This window comes from Falco naumanni, chromosome 5, assembly GCF_017639655.2.
Source record: "Falco naumanni isolate bFalNau1 chromosome 5, bFalNau1.pat, whole genome shotgun sequence".
Taxonomy (NCBI): domain Eukaryota; kingdom Metazoa; phylum Chordata; class Aves; order Falconiformes; family Falconidae; genus Falco; species Falco naumanni.
The window spans coordinates 46,182,964-46,188,963 of record NC_054058.1 but is presented as its reverse complement, the minus strand read 5'-3'; positions in this window follow the sequence as shown (position 1 = coordinate 46,188,963).

Sequence of the window (6,000 nt, the reverse complement as noted above, 5' to 3'; positions counted from 1 at the left end):
TTAGCATTGATAGACAGCAAATATCATCAAAACAATCTTACATGATCTGTCTGAAAAAACTCACCCTGTTTGGTAAGTGCTTCTTCAAAAGAGCAAAACAGAAGGTGTAATGACTAACAGTGTTTATTTTAGATGTTATGCTCTATAGGAAGTGAGTACAGTGACAACATCCTAGCCTCCCTCTCCCCCACCCACCTTCTTAGTGATGTTTTACCTAAAGTAGTCAGATATAGTAAGTATTCCAGCAGACTTTCCAGAAATATTTTACTACGCTGCCCTGTCTCTCCTGCCTGACTACATCAGTAAGTATAAACAGACACATTTAGGAGCATCTCTTCAGTTAACACATGATGCATCACCTATTTGAAAGCTTCACATCATGCTAGAGTACTATTTCTTGCAATTTGTAAATTTTTTTTTCGTGTTGAGGTTTAATAAATGTATGGCAGTATTAGCTGATAACAGACAAGTGCATAATGGATATGTCAAAAAAGAAAATATTATATGAAAGTCAGCTGGTACAATAGGAATTTCTCACATATGCATATGCAGCCCCACTCTTTTTCCTCTCCTGCACTGCTCTGCTGTAAAATATGCAAACAATGGGGACAGCTAACTACTAAAATTAAAAAAACAAAACAAAACAAAAAAAAGGTACGTGCTACACACTTACTATTGTTAACTAAAATATGTCAGATACATATGACTAAAAAGATCCAATAAAATTGGTTTCCTCAGTTTAAAGAAAAGTTTCATCCTACTCCAAGCACTCAAAAGCATTCCAGGAATATAAGCAAAACAATAGATATTCAAAGTTCATATTTATTTTGTCTATAGAGCATGCACTTTGTTATTCGTAACAAAAACTGTTGAAATGTTTAATGTCCCCAGTATTCATAGGGTTAAATAAGAACATGCAAAAATTTTAGTCTGAGAAAAGCAGTAGCAAAAGCCCAAAGCCAACAATTAGTACTCTACACCTTATACGAGGAAAAAAAGCTCAATAATTTACAAATGTTGAAGGAAGTGCTAGTTCCGTAATTAAAAATCAGGCAGAGATCCTTTTGGCAAATGGATCTCTTTGTTAAACATCCTACCAATCCAAGCCTGAAGGTATAATTCAGTACCCTGGAGGATCCCCTCTATACTTCTGCCAGCTGTTCCATTTAGGTCATTCCACCACAAGTTTAGCTTTTATCTATTCCTCACTTTCTTTACTGGGCCCCAGAAGCAGCAGCACATCTCTCTGAAGGCTGTTTAAAGTGTAAATGAAAAGACGAGGCAGAAGTGAGCTGCTACCTCAGGGTCCTTAATTTCTGAACTGCGATTCCTTGGACTTCCCTACCTTGACAGATGCAATATGAAGTCTTCCTTGATGAAAAGTGAGGAGGAAAACTGAATACGGAATGCAGATACTATATTCATTATAATTGTAATGCTTTGCAGCTGCGTGAAAAAACAGCAAATTTTACTAGGCAGAAAGTCCACTCAAGGCCAAATGATTGCAGTAGCCCTTCAGCCCAGTTCCTGGCATTACTGCTGCTGGCATGCAAGAACAGTCTTCAAAGAGCCATTTTATCTCTTTCAGGTGGTCAGGGAGAAGTGGACTCCAGGGGCCGGGGTGGCCGGGGGGGGGGGGGGAGATGTTAGTTTGATCCAGCACGCTGTGTGCCAAGGACCATGATGAGCCCTGGGTGCAGACCTGACCCACTTGCCTCCCCTTCCTGGACCGGCAGGCAAAGGAAGGAGCCAGCGATGCTTCAAGGGCTTGTTTATGCAAACTGAACCGACCTCAAGTAACTAAACGGCTTCCAATGTGCCACTATTTTGGTGCAAGGCTTTTTAACGAATGCATTATTACTTACCAAAAGCAACAAAGATATGAATTTAAAATGGATCCAACTATAATGGTTCTAGTCAGTATAAAGTTAAGCCCTTAGGGAGTCACTGTAGTCCTCCAGAACTGCTTTTAGACAGTATGCTGTTTAATAACAACACACTGATCTCTTACTCAGCAAAAATTCAGTGTAATTCATTACAAAACAAACCACTGCCCTGACATCCATTTTTCTATTAAAAAGAAATAAAAGCAAGGCAGGTACTCTGTGAGGAATTTCTAAGTGTTCAACTTTTAATGAAAGTTTCATAAAACATGCAGCAAGCGTATCTCTGAGGCCTTTCCAATTTAATATTAATTAATAAAGTTTGCACACACAGATACCAACTCTAATGTGAAACAGAATTATAAAAACTATTGCAAATTAACTCTTCAGGTTTTCAAAGGCTGTTCAGTAGCATAGCCACGGCGACTCTGATGACCATCTGCATGACTAGATATGCAAATAACCAACCCCACAGGATTTAGTCAACTGCAAGGATCGTGTCCTGACCTAGCCATGCAGCATGACGTACCAGCTCCAACCTAAGGAGCCACCTGTGCACATCTAGTAGGAAGGACCGGAATCACAGCGTTTAAGCAGCGCAGCAATTCGCAGACCTGCATTTAGCCGGCTCTTGAGGAAGTGCTCTGTTAGTCAAAAAGTGCAGTTCTGCATGCTTGTAAATCTGACTTTGAAGAGTTACGGAGAAGGAAGAACAACACAAAGAACACCACACATGCAGCTTTACATCTAATTCTGCAATGGCTCGCACAGGTAAGCAACCCCGCTCTGTCGAGCTGCCTGGCAAGGCTGGGCAGGAGCCCTCACCTGTATTACGCTGCCCGCTCGTGTGCATGTCGGCCAGCTCAAGGTCTATGCTAGCAGATAAAGCATATCCACAGTGATTTTCACTGCTTACCTCGCTGACATGCTTCCATGCACTCCTGACAACATTCCTGCATGTGACGGTTCATTGCAGACAGCTGCTCCCAAGTTCAGCATTCCCGTGGCACGGCTGCTCCAGCAGTGACGAGCAGAGGGAAGGCAGGTTGCCACTGGCCAGTTCTACCAGCGCCCAGTCGTGCGCTGTCTGCAATCACATCTCACTGAGTGCAAAAGGAAAATTAAAACATTTTTTTTCTCGTACACGTGAATGACACAGCATACTGTTCTGTGTTTGCATTTAAATTGGACAGAATAATTTACCACTGGCTTTTAATTTCAGAAGGGTTAATCACCTCAGCAAAGGTCAATCAAACTTTAATCTCCAATAAAATTGCAGCAGCTTCAGTCACCTGCAGGACATTTATTATATTCTTATTTCCATGCAAAAGAATGCATCACTAATCTTCTAAGTCTTTACATTAGCACATTTGCCATTAACATTTTACTAAAATTATTAATTCCTCTGAAACTATTACAAGAGCTCATTTCTACACATCTCAGAAGATAATCCTGTTAAAAACCAGCCATATCTACTGTGACATTGCTTTAGTTGTCTGCTCTAATCCTCGCAACCGTTTGATACTCCAACCAAGTTCTAACAATGCACAAATTCTCAATTACACAAAATATTACAGGGTTTAGTTTAGAACAACAATATACTGTTTTACTAACTTAATCTTCCCTATTGTCTGCAATCACAATACTAATCTATTTTGTCACTGTTCACAGCATTTTCTATTCAAAACAAAATATAGATTTTTAATTTTGCTTAGCAGTTCTTGAAAAGCAGTATATTTACAAGGGTAAGTTAAAACCTGGAATCCGTTACTTGCGACAGGAATAATCATGATTACAAGAATATTTTTCTGGCTGGAAAAAAAAGTATTTCCTCACAAAACAGAATACTCTTTTGAGGCATAGCCCATTACCAAATAAAGAAAAAAAAAATATTTAAGTTGGTACTTCCAATTTGGTCTACTGATAAAAAAATAATTTACCTGCTACTAAATTGACTGAGAACAGCAAAATATCTCTGAAAAATTCAAGTCAGGATTAGTTTTAAATTACCATTGCAATAATATCAGCTCAAAACTAGAATATTACTTATCTCTAAATAGAAAACTTTAAAATAGAAAAAAGTGCATCCCCAAACATGTTTTTAAATAAACATCGGGTTTGTTAGCTATACAGCAATACATTCCTTGAAAAGTCTACTGTAACAATTTCAGCTGAATGCTCAGAACTAGTTTACATGCAAAGACACAGAAAAGAGCAACAGAAAACTCAAGGAGAGCTCATTACAGAACTGAAATACAATGCAAAGAATTTATTTCCCAGATTTTAGAAACTGGTAGCAAAAAGTCAAAATTACTTGGGCAGAAAAATACTAATACCACCAAAATAAATGGCTCTCCCTTATCCTCCTACCATGGCCATATTAGCTCCTGTGAAAAAGAGAAGGAGCCATCATATGCCATCTCTCATGTCTATTTAAAATGGATTTTTTAGCCATAATAACATTTTGACATACCGTAATGTAAATAAACTGTTCTTTCCCATCCCAATATTTCCTTCTCTGTCTCTCTGTCTCTCTCTGTCTCTGTCTCTCTCCTCTTTTTGTTTTAATATATGGCACACAGACAGACACACGCCCCCGTCACTGTCAATATGCACACTCATTAGCAATATGTCAGGCTGGCATTTCCAACACATACTCCAGAGCATAACTGAACTACCACGCAGCACGCACACACACATGTAAAAATACAAATGCAGAGAAGAAGAGCTCAGTGGAAGCATTTTTAACTTGGAAAACTAGGTAAATGTACAGAAGGAATAAGTGAGATTCGCAGGCAATATTTCACAAAGGTGCTGCAAAGTGGATCTCCAGCTAACGGCACCGATGCTGCTCTCATTTCACACACTCAAACACACACAAATACGCACATACAAAAGCGCATATTTTAGCAAGATATTTTAATCCTGAATTACAAACACAAGAATACAGGGTTTTCCCTGGGGTTTCTCTTGCCTTTTAGATTACATTCCAACTTGAAGCAATGAATGACAAGATACATTACAAAACATAAACCTGAGCTGAACTACGAGTTCAACTGTCAACAGCCTTTGTAGTTCCTCCAGCGGAGAAAATTAGCTGCGAAAACAACTGCATTCATATATTTTTTGCAAAAAGCATCTGGCAAGACAGCGAAGACCACTTAGAAAGGGTGAGTAGCACTGAACTACGGTTTTGATTATTTGCCTTTCGATGCACTGATGAAACGTATTCTAGATTGTTATAGCAACTGCTTTAAAATATGACAGAATAGCTTCACGTGGCACCTTGAAATGAAAGGTAGCATCAAAGGACCATCTACTTCATTTTTCAAAAGAACAAACAGGGAAGAAATGTACGGGGAAAGAAACATACCTTTAGTTATTCCAGCGAACGACTTCTCAGCATATCTATATAGTCCTGTGGCTCCACCAGTACAAAAGTCGACACTGCAGCGCTTGTGATCTGTGACAATGGCATCATACTGCCAGCAATTTTTTCGATTAAACTTCTCAGACATGGTAGCAACTTTGTTAATTATGATATTAGCCAGCTGACGGGTACAATCAATCATCCACTGTAAGAAAGCCAGACAAAGAGACATCTAATCATTGCAACCAGAGCAGATAAATTTTGTTCCTTTCTTATACGTGTCACAGATTCTATCCCTCCTGACCCTCTACACAGCCATCGACTGTCAAATTTAGATTCAGCAAGCTCCCAGCTTTTCTTTATCCTTGCCTTAGATCTGAAACTCCTGGTTATCAGGAAGACAAGCGTCACCAGCTGTCTCAGAACAGGAAGGCAATCAGGTGAATAGTACTTATTATCTCTCATTGCCTTCTGAGGAGTGACAAGATTGATTTTGGACCAACAACACATCCAGATCTCAGGCACAGCTACTACGGTGTCAAGTCTAGAATGCGGTGCAAACGTAAAGCCGACCTCAACCTTTATTAATACTGCATACCAAAAGTTTGAGGGTTGCCCCTTTCTTTGTTGGTTTGGTTTAGGGTTGAGGTTTTTTTGTTTTGTTTGGTTTTGACTTTGTTTTTTTCTCACCAAGAGAACTCTTAAAGTGCACTTTTTTTATTTCACAGCTGCATTAGATACTCCCTT